Source organism: Pinus tabuliformis, chromosome 7 (assembly GCF_031772625.1).
Source record: "Pinus tabuliformis cultivar Carrire ecotype Pingquan chromosome 7, CPIR1, whole genome shotgun sequence".
In the NCBI taxonomy this organism is placed as follows: domain Eukaryota; kingdom Viridiplantae; phylum Streptophyta; class Pinopsida; order Pinales; family Pinaceae; genus Pinus; species Pinus tabuliformis.
This window is the reverse complement of record NC_142293.1, coordinates 610,635,152-610,659,552: the sequence shown is the minus strand read 5'-3', so window position 1 is coordinate 610,659,552 and position 24,401 is coordinate 610,635,152.

The following is a 24,401-nucleotide window of genomic DNA, read 5'->3' as shown; positions in this document are numbered from 1 at the left end:
TCTAGGTTTTGTTTTTATAACTATATTTTTTTTACTCTTATTTAATAATTCATAACAAATTGATATAATTGATATACAATAGTATTAAAATTTTAAAGTTTAGTTAATGTATTAAAATTTAAAATTCTATACTTTATTGAGATAGATTACAAAATAAAACACTTTGGAATTTTATTATTATATTAAGTTGAATATAAACATTTTATTGAAAAAACCTAATTTTCACTTAATTTTTATAACAATTTTTAATATAAACTAAATTAAATTAATATTAAGTTTTTAAAAGTTTATATAGGATTGAGATAGATTAAAAAATTAAAATTTGGTAAATATTTGAGATAACCTAAGTTTTATGCCTATGCTACTTAATATATTATCAATGTGCTACTTGTAAATGTAGGTTGTTAATCATCTATTATAAAATGAAAAAACAAATCATATTTAACCAATTATAAATATCTATAATAAAATAACACATCTACAATATAAATGTTGAAATAAAAACATGTCACTCTTCTTTTTTTTTATACTGATTATCTTCCTCGCTTGGAATTATAACATTATTTCTCTTAAAAACACACTTTATTTCACTTCATGACTGAGTATGAACCAACAATCCCGATCGAACATGTATGAGTAAAAGGGATCTTGGTTGTAGTGTTTTGGGAAAACGTAAGGATCCTTGGTTTCAACTAACATTTTTTTGGAGTTAATACATAGTCGCTCACTATCACAATCTTCCTTTACATTACTATGGTCAAAGGTACCTCACCACTTGCAACTAAAAACCTATCACGTTGAACAATTGAAAATTCTACTTGCACGACCTCTTGTACCTCTCCAACATAATCTAACATCACATCTACTAAGTTTTGATCATGGTGATTAGCATGAATAACTAGGTGAAGTCGACCTCCACTCCACAATATTGTGATAGGTGTCCATTACTGGCATCCTCTGTGTAAAAATGATGTTCATATTCCCAAATAAATGGGAATAAATGCATCTATACAAAATGCAAATAAAGGACAATGTCATACATTTTATCTCCCTAGCATTAATGAAAACATAGTACATGTTAAAATTTAAATACACGTTAAAAATTGATTGTGGTACTCATAGACATTAATACAAAGATACTACACCCAATCCATTTGTTTAGTGAATCCTCTTATCCATGGGGATAATGACTAGAGATGTCATATTTCTCATTTCTCTATGATCTAGTCATGCACCCAATTGTTGTGAAAAATGTTTGGCATATTTTATTTTAAATGATTAACATAAGGTACACTTCGACTATTCAAACATCTAAATTATTTCCTATCATTGTTCTATTTCCTTCTTTTCTCCTCAGACAATGCAACCCATGATTGTGTTTCCTCCACATTATAAAGAATAAATTTATTGATAGTATCTATTTTTGAGTTCATTGACAGATACAAGAATTTAAGATGATTAGTATGAGATCAAATATATATTATCAATCCCATTGTAAATAATTGTTATGTACAAATTTGACAAAAGATAAGTGGATTACTCTTTGTCATGCATTTTTTTGCCATTCATTTAGAGTATCTCCTCTTCCCTTTCATCATCATCTAATTGGTTTTATGAAACCACTACCCTTGGTGTATCATCTATTTTCTTGATGTACTATTTTTCATAATAGAAAAACTGATATACTATGTGTCCTTTCGCCAGAGATCCCTTTGTTTTTGTCCTTTGTCAAACAAAACACTTCAATTTTTTCATTTACCTCTCTAAGAAGAAAATCCAAAGGAATGAGAGAACCCAAACTAATTTAACCTCATCAAATAGGTGAATCATAAGATGGACTCGCAACTCCATAAAAACTGTGGGAAGTTCTTTCTCAAACATAAAAAAGGTGTCATCTATCTCTTAACACCATTATGGAATGTTAGCCATATGAATATATGTTGATGAGATCCAATGTACAAATGCATACAATTTTGATATGTCACATCACATGTCTCGGGGGAAGTCATGGTTCACACAACCACACATGAGGAAAGGATATTGACACTACAAAATACACATAGATATAGATAATTTCCATAAACTATGAGTGCATAGTATATTTTAACCTAAACAACTGGGAAATAAATCATTTTTTAACATGCATACCCTTAGAAGGTTAATATGGTTGATTTCAACCTTGAAAAATATCCTTCTACAACAAAGAAATTCCATAGAGTTGACCTATATAAAGAAGGTTCCTTCACACCCAATATAACATTATTTGATATATAAAGAACACATTTATTTAAAATCCATGGGACATCACCTTCTTTAAAAGACCAGAGAGACTAAACTCGCTTATACTTTCTTTTCCTGGACAATGTTTATTTTTTGTATTCAAAGAAATAAGGTCTCTCCTAAAACCCAATGTGTTATTTTTCAATGATATGTGCTCCATAAAAAAGATGAAACATTTTCTAATATGTTGGTGAGATTTAATAAGTAGGAAATATTGAGAAATTTCCAATATGGAATCTCATAAAATATTGATTTCATTTTCACCCCAATAGGCAATTTGTGAACATATGTACAATATAAAGTAATCAGGATTATAGAGCATAGGTTCCCCATTTGAGTCAAATACCTTTGCAATTATTTCTCCTTATTTATGTCATATGCCATGATCCCTTATATTAGTGTCATTTTGGGTTCTCCCTCATTTTCCATTGGAAGTAGATGCAACTCTTCAATAAGGGTGACCGTATTTGGGAGAAATACCCTTGAGCAATGTTTACACTAGCTTTCATAGGTGGTTGGATGACCTAACATTTTTAGAAGGTCCACACATTTACATTCATCATACTATTTTCTTACAATACTTGTGATGTTATTGTATGCATATCATGTTAGTGCTAAAAAATATGGTTGTACCAAATTAATTATGACAAATAACTTTATAGTTATAAACAAATCAATCAACATGCTTACTAGAGCATAATCCTAGCCCTATGTAATCATGCATCATGTATACATATATATTGTACAATGTAAAATACCTCTCAAATGGAATAGATTTCGATGCATCATATATTCCCATAATTGCTTAAGTTCATCAATCAATGGTTGTAGGTAGACATCCATATTCTTCACTTTTTTGCTACCTAAGACAATAAGATCCATCATGGGATGTTCATTCTACATGGAAGACTATGGGGGATATTGTTAGTGATCGCTACCACTATCCAAACATAATAGTTGGTGTTTTGAAGGGAATCTGGGTTAAATACATCCATGGCTATGCTCAATCAAAAGCGTTATACTTCATCCTTGAATTTATTGGAACATGTATTCTTAATATGCCTCGTGGCTAGTTGGAATTTTCTAGCTGGATTCACATAGCTCTTAGCTCACTTCTATGTAATAAATGACACCTCTACAACTTGGATAATTTTTTTCAAAGAAAGAGCCTTTGAATTCATGGAATTATAGGAATGTGCCTCAAAATATTATGAGGACCATATACCTTTTTTTTTTTGAGTCTTTGAATTCATGGAATTATAAGAATGTGCCTCAAAATATTATGAGGAGGACCATATGCCTCTTTTTTTTATTTTCCCGGTTTTTGTTATTGTCACATTTTGAACACGTCTCTACATATTCATATTTGTATAGAATAAATTCATTGGACATGTGTGGTATGATATGTACTCAACACCCAACATTTTCATTATTTTCTTTACTTCTTCACAACTTTCAAGCAAGACATTATTACATAGTACCTTTGAATAATTTGTAGTTAGTGGGAAATAGAAACATACATTGTCATCAAATTTGCATAAAATAAACCATTTTCAATGTTAATTGTGTGAGATGATTCCTTAAAAAAATATGGGAATTAATGGTTAGCTACCTCAAAATTGTTCACAACCACATGTATGAAATTTCATACATTACTTTCAAGTTGTACTATAACATCATTGTCTCTAGTTAGGTAGACCTTGCCAACCCATGTCCAAAGAGAGGGGTGGTGGAAGTAGATTTTAGGCTTTCAAATAATGTATCGATGATATAAACATCATTCCATAATTCATTTTGTTGGAATTCATGTAGTGACATTCCCTCCATGGCATGAATATCCCATAAGAAGTAATCCATACCAACCTCTATATTATTTCCTCCATCCCCAACATGTAAATAACTAGTGTTAATGTAGAGGTTTTGAATTGGTAACTCAGGATGTAGTGGGGATTGAATAGGTGGTTGATTCAACCATTCTTGGTATGCTTCTTCTTTGAGTTATGGTCATTTAATTTGTTTCTCTACTTTTGACATCATAGTGCAGTGCAATGGTAGAGGGTAGATATGTTGCTTATTGCTGGAATTCCGATTGTAAAACTATTGGACATTAAATGGATAATATTAGTAACACAATGCATTTAGTATGCTTAATCATTATATCAAATATTTATTACAAGAATTCTTTTCCCCGAATAATAAACATGCCATTGGGTTGTCATGAAAGAGATCCAATTCACAACGTAGTAACACTAACCGAAGTTGCTTGCTAGAAAATGGCATGTTATAATTAGTAAAGTGAATATTCATTTTGGTCAATAAATTATCTACGATATCTTTCTCTTGAAAAGAGGTTGTGACATTTTGTATCTAAATTTGATCTTGCAAAATTCAATAAATAATTATTTAAATATACATGAATAAATACCATAAATTTAATTACAAAAATTAATTATAAAAAATAAAGAAATACAAAAATTATTGGGGGGAGAAATTGAAGGACATACTCTTGGCATTATGATGTATGTGTTGTACTTGATGGCAACCCACTTGTAGTAGAACAAATCACTTGTATATGGTAACAAGATGAATCTACATAACTAAATGAATCTACAGGAAAGATGTCAAGATATGATAGAATGCATGGCAATTGTGTTTACATATGTGACAAAATGCAGGGCAGTTCAAAGGAATCATTTCAGAAGTAATATAGAAAATTACAAGTGTAACAGGTCTATTCAAAGGTAACAGGGCACTGGTATAGAAGAACATGAAGATGGAACTAAGGTCTACTGATCATAATAAATAAGGTAAAGGAAAAGGTTGATGTAAATCAATTTAAGAAGTATACGCAGGTCCACTTAGTCAAAACAACGTATACACGCTAGTCCATAGAACAAAAAGCGCATATACGTATACACGAACTTTCATAGAAGGAAAAGCGCGTACATGTTGAAAAGAAAGGTATTTTGGTCCAAGGTATTTGGTCCGAGGTATTGACCCTAGGTATTTGGTCCAAGTTATTGGTCCTAAGTGGTTTTGGTCCAAGGTATTGAGAAAGGCCTAAAACTATATAAGGAGGAGAAGATCATTAGGCCAAGGTGTGCAAGTGAATAAGATTCTAAGGAGTACTTCTATCTGAAGTATATTTTATGTTGCAAGGTTATGTTTGGTACTAGACCTGAAATATTTATGTGCACCCTAAAGTTCAATAATGGATCAGGATCATGAGACCTGAAATGACTTATTCTTGAATGATATGATATTGATTGAGGCTAGATATGATGTTTTGCACCTGTTTTATTCATTATCTATCATGATCTAGGTTTGTCTGAAGTCTGGAAGTGCAACAAAGTTTTGAGTCAATATTTGTAGATCTATACACAGGTTCATCTGGGCCAAAGAGCGTATACATGTAGGTTTTGCTCTTTCAAGTAGCGTATACAAAAGAAAGGCTTGATGTTCAAAGATGACTGATATATTAGATCAGTATTACTGATTTATTGCTGCTGTTGTTTTAATGTTGTCTGTCAATGAAGTCTCCTTAGATTTGAATATAAATCTGAATGCATAAGAAGGTTGATATTCGATTGATTGTATAAATGAGAAGAAGTTTTTTTTGTTGTCTGCCTGTGTAAAGTTCTATAAGTTGACAGTAGATGTTTAGTATACTGTTGGTTGGTACATTTTTTGACTCAAAGATTTTATGATTCAGAGTCTTTAAAGGTATACGTAGTTTGGGCTGAAGGAAGTTATGTATACACGCGTGTTTTCATCATTGAAGTAGTGTATACAGTCTGACACATGAACTTTTGAGGTTTTCAGTTGGTTCTAAATGTTGGTGCAAGTTTTTGGGTTCAGCATAGTGTTCTGATGATAGTGATTTGATTGTTTCAGATTAACTGCATGTTGGTTGATGATATTTGTGTTTCTAAATTTATGATGGGTTATTGATGAGTCAAGGTCTTCATATGTTTTGTTCCAGGAGCATCCAGTCTAAAAATTCATGAAACGTGGTCCTTGGTGAAAGAGTGGAGTTTTCTATAGGCTGGCACCTATGTACTAGTAAACATATTGGCTAGTACAAGAGCTAGAGGGTTGTAGCTTCATTCCAGTAGAAGCTGGAGAATGAGAGAAGGTTGGAACCTTTTGCAGGTAGAAGCTTGCGTACTGGTATGAGTTTGCACCAGTACAAGATTGTAAACATATTTTCTTATTATTAAAAGAAGACAGAGACGACAGCAGCAGGTGGTTTTCACCCACATTGGGTTTCCACCTTAAATATTGGTGTTCATGTGTGTTTCTTATGTGTGATGGTTTGTTTTGTTATTACTGCACATAGTTACTATTTATATGGTTAATGAAGTACTCATGCACTGATTAAAAATCAACATATGATGAATTAACTGAATCATAAGTCTGCTGGATATACGCTGGTTGCCTTAAATACAATTGTGTGTACACACGAGTTACCTTCAATGAAGTAGCGTATATAAATCTGACTATGGAAATGAAAAAGTTATAGATACTGATTCACCCCCCCACTTAGTATTATTTCCAACACATACAATGATATGAAATGAAATAGAATTTGAAGAAATGGACATTTGACACTATAACATTTTCTTCCCTAAGTTTGAGCCAAACCCATCATTAATACTTCGATCAATTCTCAAAAAAAGGTTTAGCAAGCAATGAACATTATATGATTCAAAAATTTCAATTGGCATATAAAAAGTTATTAGTCCACCAAATAATTTTTTAACACTTTGGGGCTTTTTAGTATGACAAACACATTGATGCGTGTATTATTGAAGTGCATTGAATAGTACCTGCCATTTTAACATTTTCAAATCAAAACCTCTGCAAAATTTTAATTGTAGAGGTTTACATTTCTATATTGTCAATAAAATATTTTAATAGTGCACATTTTTTAAAAATATATATGAAGTATTGCATTTTTATATTTAAATAACACAAGTGCACTTTTATTTTTAAAGTGCATAAAAAAGGTAAGTTAAAAATATCATGTGCACATTTATATTGTTACACAAAAAGATCTATTAAAAAATGAGTAGGGAGTTTTTATTTTTTTATTCTAAATGTGTGTCTATAAAATAAAGCATAATTCTTGTTTCATTTTTTTTCCAAAATTTAGAGGGGAAAATTGTGCAAGATAGATATACTAACAAACGCTTTGGATGAGGTAATTTTTTTGAAGATATAAATTTGTAATAGATTACTATAAATCACATACAAATTTTTGTAGAAGAAAAGTCTAAGTTATATCACTTCATCTTATTGATCATCTTCAACAATTTTCATTTTTATAAAAAATATATGCTTATTGCCAAAATTTATACGGCAAAGTTATGGAACAAATATTTACTAACAGAGACCACTTCAGGTATGTGACTTCAATGCATCAAAGCCCTAACTTTCCTAATTCTCTTAGATTCCCTCTTTCTCTTCCACAAAAACATTTTTTCCTTTCAAAAATTAAGTTTTTATAGGGTTTCTTTACTTTTGTGGTGATTGGTTGGACATTCATATAATTATTTTATCTTATCTTTACTTGTACATGGGGTGTTTGGTACTTGTTACAATGCAACCACTCATTGCATTAGATCTCAAGCCTAGTTATTTTCAATTTTGATTAAAATAAATGCTTTCTCAGTTATTAGTGCACATGGCATAACAATACCACATTGATGCATTTTGTATGGATAATGGAACCAATAATTGCAACAAGTTTTAATATAAAAAAGTGTTATGGTTTTATAGCTGTTCGTATGTTCATTGATGCAAAATAACAATAATGAGGTTCCAATTCATCTTTTGTTGTAAAAAAACACTAATTGAATATGACAATGTTCAGGCAATTTTTTTTTTTAAATTTGTAATAGAATGGTTGTGTATACTGGTGCCTAATTATTTATGAGGTGTACTATTATATTTTCTTGTAAAACAATATTTCATAATTTCTATATTTGATGATTCCTAAGATTTTTCTTGATGGAATATAGATGATAGGTGATCATGGCAAAACTAGGGTTTAGCGCAGGGTAAAATCCTCGGTCGACAGTCATGGTGGGATAGTTTTTTCCGTAACTGTGTTATTTCACGGGTGCACTGGGGTGGGTCTTCACCTATCTCATAAAACGATGTAATAGTTAATGGGTTGTTTTGGCAGACGTTTTTTTGGAGACCCGGAACTTCAGGCTTCCTTACCGCGGAGTCTGTCAGCATGGTTTACACCTGAGAGGCTTTAGGTTCTTTCGTGGCTTGTTTAAGTCATACCTTAGCTGTTTGCGGTTTTGGACGGTTTAGTTTATTTGTTTACCCCTAGATGGTTTTGGTCCCCCACTGACATTCCTTCAGGCAACTGTTAGCTCGGTTTCTCGACAGTTATGGAGGCAAAAGATGTTTTTTCCATGGGTTCTACGGAACATCTACCAATATGGCCACAGACTGGGTCAACAGTGGACGATTATTTAACATTTGAGCATGAATTGGCTTCAGAGGTTGATGCCCTACCCTCACTCTCTCAGCAGCATATACCCTCTATCTCGATTGCACCAGAAGCAACGGCCATTCGGGAATACATTGGCCCTCAACCTCTCAAGGAACCCTTATCGGAGGTTTTTTATGGGAGTGTGCCAGACACACAGGCCCTTGGGTCAGGCTTAGGTTTGTATCCTGTGGGGATTGAGTCGGATAAACCCTCGGTAGGGTTTCCTCACGCACCGGATAGCAGGGCACCGGTCCTTTCAGCTCCTCAAGACTTGGGAAACCCTCCACAGGGCAACTTCACGGAAATAGGCATTATCACAGGGTACTTCGACAATCTAAAGGCAAAAGGACCATTGACAGGGAAGGACAAGGCTGCACTTGTGGATGATCTGGAGGATAGGGCGGCGGCAGACTTGAACAACAAACAAACAGGGACTACAAAAAGGAAAAAGCACCTCCCTCTGAGCAGCAATGAAATCTTCTTAAAACTAGCTGAAGACACTCCTTTTAGTGAGGCAATGGACTCGGCAGAAAAGGTTCTGGTTGGACGTGTTAGAGGCAGACACTACAGTGTGGAGCGGCTACAGAAGTGGATGATGGAGGTCTGGGGACACCATCTGTCGGAACCCCCTCGTGTGCAAACCTTTGTGAGGGGTTGGTTTGCACTGCGCTTCAAAAGCATTGCCCAAACCAATTGGGTCCTCACTACAATTTGGCACATTGATCAAGCACCAGTCCTCCTTCGAAGGTGGACTCCGATGTTTGATCCAGAGACTGAAAAGGCGGGGGCTGGACTGGTTTGGGTATGTCTCCCGGGTCTTCCCTGTCACTTCTGGACTGAGCAGATATTCAGACAGATTGGGGACGCCATGGGTTCATACCTTACACATGATGAATCTTATATCTCGACAGGAAGAATGGCTTATGCCAGAATCTTAGTACACATGGACCTCTCGGGAGGGCTTCCGGAGTATATCAACATTCAATGGAGGGATGCGACGAGGAGGCAAATGCTGGGCTATGAGGGGGTACCTTTCAGATGTAGGTGTTGCAGCGAGGAACTTTCCCCAAGTTCCACCAGAACAGGATGCTCTGTCACATGGAGACCCAGCTAGAGAGGAATTGCCTCATGCCTCTAAGGATTTTCATAGGATTTCTACTCCACACTCTGGGGGAATAGGCACATTATCGAGCCCTGGTTTGCGATCTGCGGAGCTGGCCCAGAACACTCTGAGGAAGTGTGGTCGACCGCCTCACCATCCCCCTCCACCTGTTCCTGGCTCTGCAGCGACAGCCTCAGGAGATTCCTATTCTTCGGATATGCATTCCTATCACTTACCCACCACACAATGCTTTTATGATATTCATAATTCAATATCTGAACAATTATTGAGTCCGGGTATTGATATCCCTTTGGAGTCCCCTGTTCCTAGTTTTTGTGCCATTCCCCCCCCCCCAACCTCCTTTGCCCCCACTCCCCCCGCGCTATTTTGTACCCCCCCCGCAGCCCTCGGCTACATTGTCAGAGGCCTTGGTCCCTCGATACAATACCCGATCTCGATCGAGGCATTCGACTCAGGACCAGGTTGGACTGGATATTCTCCTCCCCCCCCTTGCTAAATCCTCCCGAGATCATCCTTCCGATCTCAAAATTGCACAAGCACAAGCTGATGTAGACATTGCTTTGGGCAAGCAATCTACTATCACTTGGGTTCTTAAAGCAAGAAAAACCCTATCCGAACCCCCTCCATGAAGATTCTATCCTATAATTGCAGAGGGCTTGCTAGGCCCGACAAAAAACTAGCACTCCGTCGGTTACTCTCTGTCGACTCTTTGGATATCATATTCCTCCAGGAGACTTTGGGTCAATCTAGTGATATAGCTTGGACCCTTGAACACTATCTGCTGGGTTGGAGATTTTTAGGATTGGATGCACACGACTGCTCTGGAGGTCTTGCTTTGGGTTTAAATACTTGAACTATCAAATAAATCAGCTGCTGGGGAGGATAGGGTTTTATTGGGGCTGATGTACACTTTGCAGAGTTGGGGACCCCCTTCAGAGTTGTCAATATTTATGGACCTTTCCTGAATCACCCTATTTTCTGGGATCGCCTTCTTGATTCAGAACAATTTTCAGCTGGTAACCTGATAGTTGGAGGGGATCTAAATTTTTCAATAGGCCATGCTGAATCTTGGGGTCAGCAAGCACAAAGGGACTCACTCTCAGACTACTTCTCGTCCATATTGGAACTACACCATCTGATAGACATCCCTGTTGCAAAATTACAGGCCACTTGGAGGAATAATAGGGTGGGGGATAATGGCCTTGCTAGGAGGTTGGACAGATTTCTGGTCAAGGAACAGGTTATGGATATGGGCCTCAATATTAGACAATGGGTTGGGACAGGAGGGCTCTCTGATCACTTGCCTATTTATATGGAAATGGGACAAGGAAGAGACAGGCCGAAGGGTCCTTTCAAGTTCGGTTCTACCTGTCTCAAGGATGCATCATATATTAGCATGGTCACTGATTTTTAGAAATCAAACCCACCAGGGCTTGGAGGTACAGATTTGGCCAGATTTATTCACAACTTAACGGAGCTGAAGAAGATGTCTAAAATCTGGGCCCATCCAAAAAGACTTCAAGATGATCAATCACTGAGACTGATTGAGAATGAACTAGAGGTATTTGAAAAAGACCTAGGAGAGCTATACAGATTTGAGGAGCACAAGAATAACATCACATCCCTCTACTTAGCCTGTGGTAAGATCCTCAAAGAAAAGGAAGAAAAATGGATATTGAGGAGCAGGGCCATCTGGATATAGGAGGGAGATGCAAATACTAATTTTTTTCATAAATTTGCTAATGGGCGGAAAGCTGTCAACACAATTTGGAAAATGCAAGATGAACAGGGAAGGACAACACACACTTTCCCTCAACTCGCCTCACTAGCAAGAACACACTTTAAACATGCCTATAGTGACCCCAGGGAGATTAACTTAGCAGAAATTATCTGGGTTGCTCAGCTCTTCCCAAGATATGTGGAGCAAGATGAGGAGGAGGTATTGATACAGGAGGTCACTTTGGGGGAGTTGGAGGACACATTAAAGCGGTTCAACAAGGACAAAAGCCCTGGACCTGATGGTTGGTCCATCGAATTTTACTTGGCATTTTTTGAGTTGATTGGACCAGATCTCCTCAGAGTTGTGGAGGAGTCAAGGGTTTTGGGACGTTTGGAAGTGGCCATTACATCCACATTCATTGCTCTGATCCCGAAGGTTGACAATCTGTCCACTTTTGATGAATTCCGCCCCATTTCACTCTGTAACTGTTTGTATAATATAATAGCCGAAATTATTGCAAACAGATTGAAGCCTATCTTATCAAAGCACATCCCGCCTGAACAAATCGCATTCCTGAAGGATAGACAAATTCATGAGGTGATTGGAACAACTCAAGAAGTATTACACACTCTACACAACAAGAAAGGCAAAGTGTATTGGTCAATGGGAGTGCATCCCCTTTCTTCTCCTCGGCTCGTGGTTTGCGACAGGGGTGTCCTCTCTCCCCTCTGCTTTTCCTCTTGATAATGGAAGGACTTGGTCGGATAATTATGGAAGAGCATAGAAGAGGCAGACTCTCTGGTATTAAGATTACAGATGACTGCACGCTTACACACCTTCTTTTCGTGGATGATGTGCTGATATTTCTCAATGGAAGAGTGGGGGATATAAGATCGATCAGAGATATATTTTCCTTATTTCAAAAGGCCACAAGGATGATCATTAATGAAGGAAAATCTACATTGACAGTTGCAACCTGCACACAGCACGAAATTCATTATGCTCTCCACAGATTTAACTTTACATTGATTGCTCTGGAGGAGGGGCTGAAATATTTGGGATACAAGTTAAAGCCAATAGGATACAAGATTGCAGATTGGACTTGGCTCATTGTAAAGCTGGAAAAAAGGCTAAGCACATGGTACTTAAGATTCTTATCTCGTGCAGGCCGATTGACACTCATCAAGAGTGTCCTGGAAGCGACCTTGGTCTATTGGATGTCTCTAGCCTGGATTCCTCGGGGCATTTTGGCGAGGATACAAAATCTTTGCTGCAGATTCTTATGGAGGGGTAATCAGCCGGGAAGAATATATGCATGGGCAAAATGGGATGCCCTCACACTTCCAAAAAAATGGGGTGGCTGGGGACTCAAAAAGCTTGATGAATTTTCCTCAGCCCTGGCAGCTAAGCTTGGTTGGCATTTGGTAGCTTTGGACAGTCTATGGACAAGAGTGGCCTACTCGAAATATATCGCCCCTGCTCATGTACTGGAATGGATTAGAAGACCGGCTAGGCTCTACACAGGTATTTCGATTATTTGGAAGGTTGTCCTGAAAGCTATGGATCCCATCCGCGCTGGCATCACCTGGAGAATTCATTCGGGGAACAGAGTTCGCATTGGTATTGACCCATGGATTGGCTGCGGGAATATGCACATATTACCTCCAGATCTCTTATTGCACCTAAGGGAGCAACAAATCACACACCTTGCACACATTGCTGATGAGAACAACACCTCTTTTCTTCAACAGGCTTGGAAAACAGATCTCCAACTCAACATTCCTCCACCATGGCAGCAACATTGGAGGAACTATATACAAGCCCTCCTAGAGGCTCATATCCGATTGACAGGGGGTGATGACGAGATCATCTGGGCACTGGCGAAATCAGGGAGATACACTCCAAAGGAGGGATACATTGTGCTGGCGGATCCACGAAAGCCCCCCATTCTACACAAGTGGTGGAAACACCTCTGGAAACTCAAGGCGCCTCCAAGATCCAGACTATTATTGTGGTGCATTCTGAGAAATAAAATCCCAACGGGGGATAACCTGATGAAGTGATCCTTCTTTGGCCCACACTGGTGTCATTTTTGCAATAAGGATGGTGAATCTGCTTCCCACATTTTCTTGAACTGCCAAGTCATTCGCCACTTATGGAACCTTGTAACATCCGCTATACCATCAAATTGTAACTGGCATCCGGGCACTCTGGACGATGCCTGGAACAATTGGTATTCCTCAGTCACTCCCCACAAACTGAGAAATCTCCCCTTGTTGGTTTGTTGGGCTGTCTGGATTGCCCGCAATCAGCTTATATTTCAAAATTCCCCTCCTAGGTGGACTATCATTGCAGCCTTGATCAAAGCAGATTATGACCTCATCCCTGATGATCTACCCATTGCTAGAGCCTGAATCATCTCACAAGAACTGATTGATCCCAACCGTCCCTGGGCATATTTTGATGGGGCTGCACAAGTGGAAGGATGTGGGGGGGGGGGGGGGGGGGGCTATCCTACACCTATCTGAGAGGCACACATTCTATCTATCTGTTATCACAAAACCTTGACCTGATAGGCTGCTGATTAGGAAGGCCTTGTGTAACTCTTTCAAACCTACTTTTGGCTGAGGCTTAGCCTCCTCAACCTGAGAGGGCTCTCTCAAAGGATTAATGATATTGATAATGTATAAGATGGCTAACTCTATTAAACACATGAAGAAGTGTAAGTGGTTGAAACACAATTAGGAATTATCCATTGGGCTTATGGAGTCAGAAAAGCTTAGTATGATAACAATATCAGCTAGACATGGAAGTCAGGGCATCAACAGTTCAATATATAAGTTAACACATAGAGACATGTAGGAAAACACAGTCCATAAATGTATGAAGGAAGTTATAGCATGTAAATGAGTTCTAAGTATCATACATTCATACTACTGCACATAAGGAAATAAGGACAATCATAAGCAAGCCACCATTGAACTCCTTCTGAATCCTGAGAAGTAAAGCCAAAGTCTGCATTCATAAAAACATAATCTTCTACAATGGCACAATATGAGTCTTTCTCTAAAAATTTCCATCCTCTTGTACATTAAATCTTCTCCTATATATAGAGCCCTTTACATGACTTAGATTCCTCCTCTAGGATGAGGAAAATTCGAATTCTACCTGATCTGACACCTATTGACACTTAAAACTAACTATTAAATGCAAATGACAACTAACTAGCAGTCCTAGAGACCTAAAACAATTAGGAGTGTAACTCCTCATTATGATTAAAACAACCTTATCTAGGAATTAAACACTCCTTTTGACACCTATAACTCCATGAATTCGAATTTGATGGTGCTCATAACCCTCTAGCTGGCCCTTGATGACTCATCCTTTTACTGCTCCTAGAAACTAGGAGACTGTTCCTTGCTCTGTTCTGGCTGAAAAATAGGTCTTGGGACAGAGCTCATATCTTCTCATAAAAAATGTATTTGGAAAAACTGAAGGAGGCTTTTGTGAACCAATCCGTGCTGAACAAAAAAATCTCTTGGTTTTTTGAAACACCTTTCCTACCGCCCAGAATGTGTCTTTGAAAAACAGGTGTAAAACAGAGAAATATGCTTGTGAAAAACTGCACCTACAGCAGTTTCGTAGCGCAAGTTTGGTCCTTCATTTCTCCCAGATCATAATGGATTTGAAGAAAGTGGAAGAGGTTTTTGTACTTCAGTATCTTAGGAATGAAAACCTCTTTCACTTTTTAGAGATGAGTTTTTAACTGCTCAGAAACTCTTCTAGAAGTTGACTGGTAAAAACAAGGAGACAAAGTTCCTCCCTTTTTGCTTTTGGTCTCCACAAGGATCTTCGAAATCAATTATCCCTGTTGTTTTTCATAAAATTGCATGGATTATCATGTTTTACATACACTTCATACCTTTTCCATATATACATGTGAAGACAAAACCCTTTAATGCTGCCTGATGTCTCATGAAAAATACTAGCTATGAAATGATGACCTCTTATATAGCTAAGAGTTCATAGATATCCTTCCTTCACTTGATTTGCCTTTGCTGGATACTTACACCTTGTAAATGCTCCCCTTTCATACATTCCTCTTCAAAAATATTTCCTTTTGTATCCCAAAATTGGTCTACCAAAACATAATATGCAACCATAGCAGTTTTGTAGCGCGCTACGAAACTGCTGTGCATTAGGCATCATTTACAACAGTTTCGTAGCGCGCTACAAAACTGCTGTGTAATTTTAAAAACACAGTTTGAGGCCAAAACTTTAACTCTTTTGATATTTCTTTTCCTTGTAATGGCTTTTCCATCTGCCATGAAGTTGTCCAAAATTGAAAACATAGACACCATTCTTTTAAAGTAAACTTCAAAACGAAATCTATCAAAATTTAGGACTTAACCATACTTGCTATGTGATTTTTCTTAGTTAAGAATGTCCTTCATGTTGGCTTAGTTGTGTCTTTAGATCTTCAATTTGCCTTTTCAATTGCATGTTTCCTTGCCCTTTCCTTGAATTGGGCAATCTCAAGGTTGGTAGACATCAATTTCCTTTTTGACTTCCTCAAAGCTACATTCTTCTTCTTGAGTGCTAACTGCCTTGCTTGAGTTGAAATGGAGAACTCTGATGTACGCTGACCCTGAGCTTGCCAAGTGATTCTTATGCTAGAAAGGAACACGAAAGTGATCAAGACCAATTCTTCCTTACCTTACCCCTTTTCTTTGAAATTTGTTTAGTGATAACACTATCCATGGGATTGAAGGGGGGCACGAATAACTTTGCTAAACTTTCAACAGCCTATTATATCATCCGTTTTGCTTTGGCGAAGAACTTCCATGCTCTTCAACTGTTTGGCGACACTATGATTGTTTGTGATTGGTTGAATAAGCCTTCCTATTGCTGGTCTTTTTCATTGAGACACATACTAGATGAAGCATTAAAATTGATCTCCAATTTTGATTTCTTTTCATGTAATCACATCTACAGGGAGCGGAACACAGAGGGTGACCGTATTTCCAAAGAAGGTGTGATCCGGAAGCAGGGCATCTGGCTAATCAATGAACAGATTGATGGAGTTAGCTACCAGTACTATCACAGACCCTTTATGGACATATTGGTCTAATTTTTGGACAATTTTTTCAGATATTGTACATATTTATTTTGCTGTTTATGAACTGTTTTGCGGCCATTATGATTGGCACTGCACATATTTTTGGTATTATCTCCCTGCGTGGACCAAGATAATATTTACATTGCTGGGGCTACTACCTCGATGAGGCATTGGTAGTAGGTTTTGATGTTTCTTCGTATTTGTTTTATGTCGATAGAAATATTGGAATATGCATATGCATCTACAAAATGTAATTTCTTCCACTAATGAAATTACAAATTTTTCCATGGGAAAAAATCGATAGGAATTGAAATAAAAAAATTTATTGCAACGAATGTGATGGTATCTCATCCCAACAAGAGAACAAGTAATTTTTTTTAGTTTTATAAAAAATAGTATATCATGAATATTTATACGTTTAAATTAATGATGTGTATTGGTTAACATTTTTCATGTAGAACAAAATCTTGAAGAAACTCGAAAAGATTATTAACAATCTAAGTGCAGAAACGTGTAAAATCTTTATGTAAATGTTGAAAATAGATGAAATACAAGGATAATAAGGTAATGAGCATGAAGTTTTCATTTCCACATTTCTATTAAAAACAAATTTCTTAACGTTAATCACTAACATGTTTTAAAGTTACACTCAATTTCATATCTTTTTAAATATTTTGCAAGGAATGATAGCGAGAGAATTGAATGTTGTTCTATGAAGATAAAAATTATAAAAGATGAAAAATTCAATGAATTGGTGCTTATCTAATCTAGAGTGGTGCTAGAAGTTAATAAGAGTGGGATTTTTTTATAAAACTATTAGAGATATAATTGATTTGTAAAATGACGTGGATATTCCATAGGACAGTTCATCACAATAGATATGATAATAATATATTAAAACACTAAAATTTTACACTATTACAATTTTATTAAACTTTAATATCTGTGGATTTAACTATAATTAGTGCATGCATATGAATATAAATTATGCAAAAAAGTAGAGAACGACAAAATAAGCTCAAACAAAAACATAATATATAAGATGTGCTTTCTGGGAAACCCTTTTGGGAGAAAACCCAACTAGAAGGTGAGGCTACTTCGCTCTCTTTCTATGTCTGGAAATATGGTAGTAGGTATAAAGAAGTAATGCTTGTGGCCCATGGGATGCTACAGTGCACATATCCTCTCTATGTGCTCTACCTCCTATCTCTCTTGGCTATCTTTGCTTAGCTATGGAATAAAATCCTCTCTAAATAATGAAATGCCTCTTCCTTCTAGTGGCTTGGTTATAACACAAACCAATAACCTACTGGTGGTTAAGTTTGACTACATCAACTCTTAACTAGAGTTATAAAATAGAATCTTCTAGAGTCTTTTACATAAAAAAAACATGGCTATCCCCCTTTCCATGAATAATGGGGGCTGATGCGACATCCTCGTGAACTATAGGCATGAAAACAAGAAGGTCAACTTCTGAGTGGTATAACTTTTGCATATAGATCCCGATTGACACGCTTCTTCCATTGTTGGAAAGGTATTTATATGTAGAATAGCATGGAAAAGTACATCACTAAAGAGATAAATTTTTATCCCCAAAAAATTTCATTTTATGCCTCAAAATTCTCTCGAAAGGTTTTAGACATTGTTTCACCAAATTGAGTCCCACCTATAAAAATGGTCCTGTGAGCTGATTCCTCCACGTTTTCCACTCCAAATGCATCAAGATGGACTAAAAACAATATAATAATTGAATTCGGATCACACCTTCCCATTTTGGGAGGCTTTTTGTCCCCAAAAGCTTTTAGTGAATGAGGTGAGGAAAATTTTCCTCCACCTTCTCTCTTGTGTACCATTTAGCTTTGCCAAGAATTTGTCCCTTCAACCTAATCTACCAAAGGACATTCTTCCCTTGTCTTGTAGTTATGGACCTATTCTACAAAACTGTATCGTCTGTCAACTTTGTCGGAGCGTCTAGTGGAAAATCCTCCACAGAAGGTAGTACATGTTCCTCTTCCTGATCTAGCATGGAAGGCTCATAGGGTTTCAAATTCTCTACATTCAAAACTGAGTGAATGCGCATATATGGTGGTAAAATGGATCGATAGGCATTATCACCCAACTTTTCCAGTAACTCAAAGGGACCATACCTTAGAGCCTTGATTTTATTACTAGGACCTTGCATCCTCTCCTTATTCAACTGTAGCCATACTCTGTATCCCACCATGAATAATTTCTCTGTTCTGTGCTGATCATGCCTAGCCTTATACTTCTTCTGCAACTTCTAAAATGTTTCCTGTACCTGTAGATGGATTTGGTTAATCTTCCCTATAATTTTTTAGCTCTCAAAGCATCTTCTGTAAGATCTTCCCTCACTCCTCCTTGTTTCTCATATCCAATATCCCAAGGTGAAGGTGGAAAATATCCAAAATAAGTCTCAAATGGGGACTTTCCTGTAGAAACGTGTACTGATCTATCATAAGAATCCTATATATATATTAGGTTTTCATCCCAGGTCTAAGGGTGCTTCTGGATGTATCCCCTTAGAAGCTGCACCAAAGTACTGTTGACTACTTCTGTCTGTGGATGGAATGTTGTAGATCTCTTCAACTTTGTGTCCATCTTCTCCCACAATGTAGTCTTGAATGTACTTAGAAATATTGTGTCCTTGTCTGAAATGATGCTCTTTGGTATCCCAAAGTGCACCTAGATCTATCCAAAGAACAAGTTTGCTGCTTCTTGTCTGCTGATCATCTTTTTATAGGGCATTAGAACACATGTCTTGTTGAACCTGTCAACTAATACGAACATATATTCATGTCCCTTCCTGCTTTTCGGTAAAACTCCCACAAATTCCATGGAAATTATTTTCCAAGGACAAGTAGGTACAGGTAAGGGATGGTACAGACCCTGTTTCCTATTGCTAGGCTTACTGGTACAACAAAGCATGCGTCCTCTTATGAACCTAGCTACTTGCTTTTATATCTTGGGCAAACGCACACCTCTGCAAGTTATCCACAATATTCCCTATACTAAAGTGCCCTGCAACCTTGGAGGTGTGAGCCTCTCTAATCAGCTGCAAATGCTCACCTTTAGGAACACATAGCTTATCCAACCTGTAGAGTAACCCATCCTAGAGATGGTAGTCAATGGTGTTGTCTCCATTGTGCACATGACTTTGACTCTGCAACTGCTAATATACCTCCTTGAAGTCCTCATCATCTGAATATGCCTCTCCATATGCATCATGGGTGAATGAATCAATGTGGATAAGAGTCCCCAAAGCTGTAATATTTGATGTGGGTGGCCTTGAAAGCATATCGGCTAACTTGTTTGTGTTTTCCTTCTTATACTTGATCACCAAATGAAACTGTTGTAAAAACCCCATCCACATGTAATGCTTGGCATGCTATAGCTTACTTTGGGCCTGCAATTACTATAACGACTGGTGGTTTGTGTGGATTATTGTCTCCTTTCCCATTAGATAATGCTTCCACTTCTTCATAGCTTGCAACATGGCATAAAGCTCCTTATCATAGGTAAGGTAGTTAGGAAATTCCCCATGAAATACTTTAGAATGGTAGAAAGCATGTCTTCCTCATTGCATCAAGACAACTCCCATAACATACCCACTTGCATCTATCTCCACTTCAAAGGGCTGCTGCAAATTTGGTAATGAAAGAACTGGTGCTTAATTGATCTTCTTATTTAGTTCCTCGAAAGCCTTCTTCTGACCTTTTCCCCACTAGAAACTCTTGCCACTTGTTTTTATGGCGTGGAACGGTTCTGCTACCACTGAAAATGAGGTTATTAATTTCCTCAGGTACTATGTTTCCCCAATGAAACTCCTGACCTCAGAAAAATTAGTAGGAATTGACCATTTCATGATGGCCTCCATATTGGAAGGGTCTATCTTCAACTCTCCTCCACCGATCACATACCCCAAATACACCAAACACTGCTACACAAACTCACACTTCTTGATATTTTCTAGCAGTTGGTGCTTCTTCAATGTTTCTAGCACCTGCATCAAATGTGAAATATGCTCCTCCCATGTAGCACTATATACTAGTATATCATCTATATAGACAATAACAAATGAATTTATAAAAGGGAACAATATATCATTCATTAATCTCATAAACGTAGTTGGTGCATTACATAGGCCAAATGGCATAACTAATCGCTCATACAAACCTTGCCTAGTTTTGAAGGCAGTCTTCCATGTATCTTCCTCTTTGAATCGAACCTAGTGATATCCAGACTTCAAGTCCAACTTCGTGAAGTAATTTTCTTGGGGGTATATGTTCTTGAGCATGATTTTGTTTAATGTCCTCTAATCTATACACATCCTCCAAGTCCCATCCTTCTTCGGCACAATGATGATGGGTGACCCTGTTCTAGTAGCTACTGCAAATGTTTATTCACCTCACTTTCTTCTATAATAGACTACATATACAACCCAATATTTGGCAATGGGGAGTCTGGAAAAACCCGAATCTCATGCTCCACTTCTGTCTTAGGTGGTAACCCTTTAGGTTCTCAGAACAAATCCTTGTATGCATGTAAAAAAACCTCACATTGTTGTTTATATTTATTAGTAGGGATGCCTTGCCTCTTATTGACTCCTCTTCAAAATGACTTTCTCTTAAAAAAATAAAACATACTTCTTGTTGGAATTGATCAATTTCTTAGCTTGGTTGGAACTTACCAATGAAATTTTAAACTTGCCTTTGTGCGTGTTGATGATGAACAATTTTTCATCCTTGATGAGTCAACATTGGTTGGATCTCCTCATGAATATTGCATATTGTATGTACATGTATGGACTCCCAAACACGACTCCACATACATCAAGGGGAATGACATCTAGATCTACTTAATCAATAAAGTCAGCACTGGTGGCAAATCTATTTTTTTACATTGTTTTTTACCTTCATCTCTGCATCCTTATTTACCCATCCCAGTGGATATGGGTTTGGATTATCATGAACTTCCAACCCAAACTTCTTGACCAAATCTGATGCAATCAGATTTTCCTACGATCCCGAGTCAAACAAAGCATCAATCTTTGTTTTCCTGACCTGTATATTTATATGGAAGAGTTTAGTCATTTCTTTCTCTTCCTGTTGATGAAGGCTACTCAGATTCACCTCCTTCTACATTGATGTACATAAAATATTCTCATCCACATATGAGTTGCTTTCAACTTGGTTGCTCGAATCAATGGCCATGAGATTCTTCTTCTTCTTATCTTTCTTCTTGTTCTTCGGGTTTAGCTCTGGATGAAACTTCCAACACTTCTCCTCTGTATGGACATCAATGTTGCAGTGGCTTCTAAGATATTTGCATTGGTATGTTGTGGCTACCATATTTTTATCTTTTCACCCATTTTGCTACTTCTTCCCCTCAAAATCTTCCTGTTTCTCCTTCTGCATCGATGCGCTTGATTTTGTTCTATTCAGGCCTATGTTCTCTAGGTACTCTGCCTATACACAAGCCTCGTACACCAATTTGGGTTTGAACAGCATCATTTTCTCACGTAGATGGTGGTGCAAACCCCCCAAATACTTGAGGAGTACATCTAGGTTCTTTGGAGAGATACCCAACATTATAGCCATCTTTCTAAATTTTGTGGTGTACTCCTACATGCTTTGGCTTGACTTTTGCTTGAAGTAATTCCACTAGATATAATGTTTCTACACATATCCAATGGGATAAAACTATGACTTAATGAGGGTTTTGAAACCCTCCCACTTAGTCACTGGAAGTTCTCCCTCCGACCTCAGGGCTTTTGTGTGTCTCTCCCACCAAGTCAGTGAATGGTCCTCTGATTTTAGCTACGCGAATGATATCTTTTTCCCTTCCTCAATCTGATGGACACTGAAATAAACTTGCAGCTGTTGCAACTAGTGGTTCAAATTCAGAGTGTCGATCTCACCGCGATACAACTTGATATCGACTTTTTCTTCCGTTTTGAATGGGGATTGATTCACGACAGTCATACTGGGTTGATATTTTCCAGGTTCTTTCTTTAGTTGGTTCTCTGTGTCTTCCCAATCTCTTGACCCCCCTTCTAATTTCTCCTCTGCATTCAAAACCCCATCTTCTCCAAATATCGCCAGCTTATTTTTTAGCACCACCATGATGAGGTTTACATTGCGGTTTATATATGTGACTTGTTGTTTGCACCACAAAAATCTCACCTCTATAGGATCACGAGGTTCATTTAAAAATTCGTCGGCCATGATTAAGGTTTTATCATTTTCGACCTCGCCAACCTAGATCCCCTGCAAATATCCACAAATACCCAAAGAAACCTAGCTTTGATACCAAATGATCCATAAATTTCCATGGATATTCACTAGACAATTCGTCACAATAGATATGATAATAATATATTAAAATACTGAAATTTTACACTATTACAATTTTATTAAACTTTAAGATCTATGGATTTAACTATAATTATTGCATGCATACGAATATAAATTATGTAGAAAAGTATAGAATGAAAAAATAATCTCTCACACACACAAATAAGACATAATATGTGCTCTCTGGGAACCCCTTTCAGGAGAAAACCTAGCTGGAAGGTGAGGTCGCTTCACTCTCTTTCTTTGTTTGGAAATATGGTTGCAGGTACAAAGAAGTAATGCCTATGGCCCGTGGGATTCTATAGTGCATAGATCCTATCTGTGTGTTCTACATCCTATATCTCCTGGAAATCTTTGCTAAGCTATGGAACAAAATTCTCTCGAAAGAATGGAATGTCTCTTCCTCCAAGTGGCCCGATTATAACACAACCCAATAGACTACTAGTGGTTAAGTTTGACTCCATCAACTCTTAACTAGAGTTATAAAACAGACTCTTCTAGAGTCTTTTACATCAAAAACACGTGGATATCCCCTTTTCCTTGAATAATGGGGGCTGCCACGGCATCCTCCCAAAATATAAGTGTCAAAACAGGAAGGTCTATATACTTTGATTGACACGGTTCTTACATCATTAGAAAGGTATACGTGTGTATAATAACATAAAAAGGTGCAGAGCTAAATAGGACAATTTTTACCCCAAAAAAACGTCATCTGATGCCTCAAAACTCTCTTGGAAGGTTTCAGACCTTGTTTCGCCAAACTGGGTCCCGCCGGTAAAAATGGTCCCGTGAGCTGATTCCTCCACCTTTTCCACTCCAAATGTATCGATATGGATGCAAAACAATATAACGATCCAATTCAAATCAATAATGAAAAGAAAATATAGATGCAGTTTCCACTTACAATACAAAAATCAATCCAATGACTTGAAGAGCCAATTTATATTTAAACTAAAAGAAACATTTCTAGAGTGATGGTCAATGCAAGTTATGAAACTTGCAATAGAAAAAACTTATAATAAAACAAGAATCATTTGAAATATATTAATAATAGACATATTTTCCTAGCCCAAAAATTACTAAATTCATCATTTTTCTTTATTACTTCCATGTCAATGTAAAAAAATTTGTGATTTTTATTTTTTCAGGAATATTATGTAGATTCCAAAGGAAATATGAGGGGAAAAACAATACACACTGTTAGAGATATCCAAAAAAGTGGACGAGGAAATGGTAAAATAAATGAATATGATTGCATTATAGGAGAAGCCGTT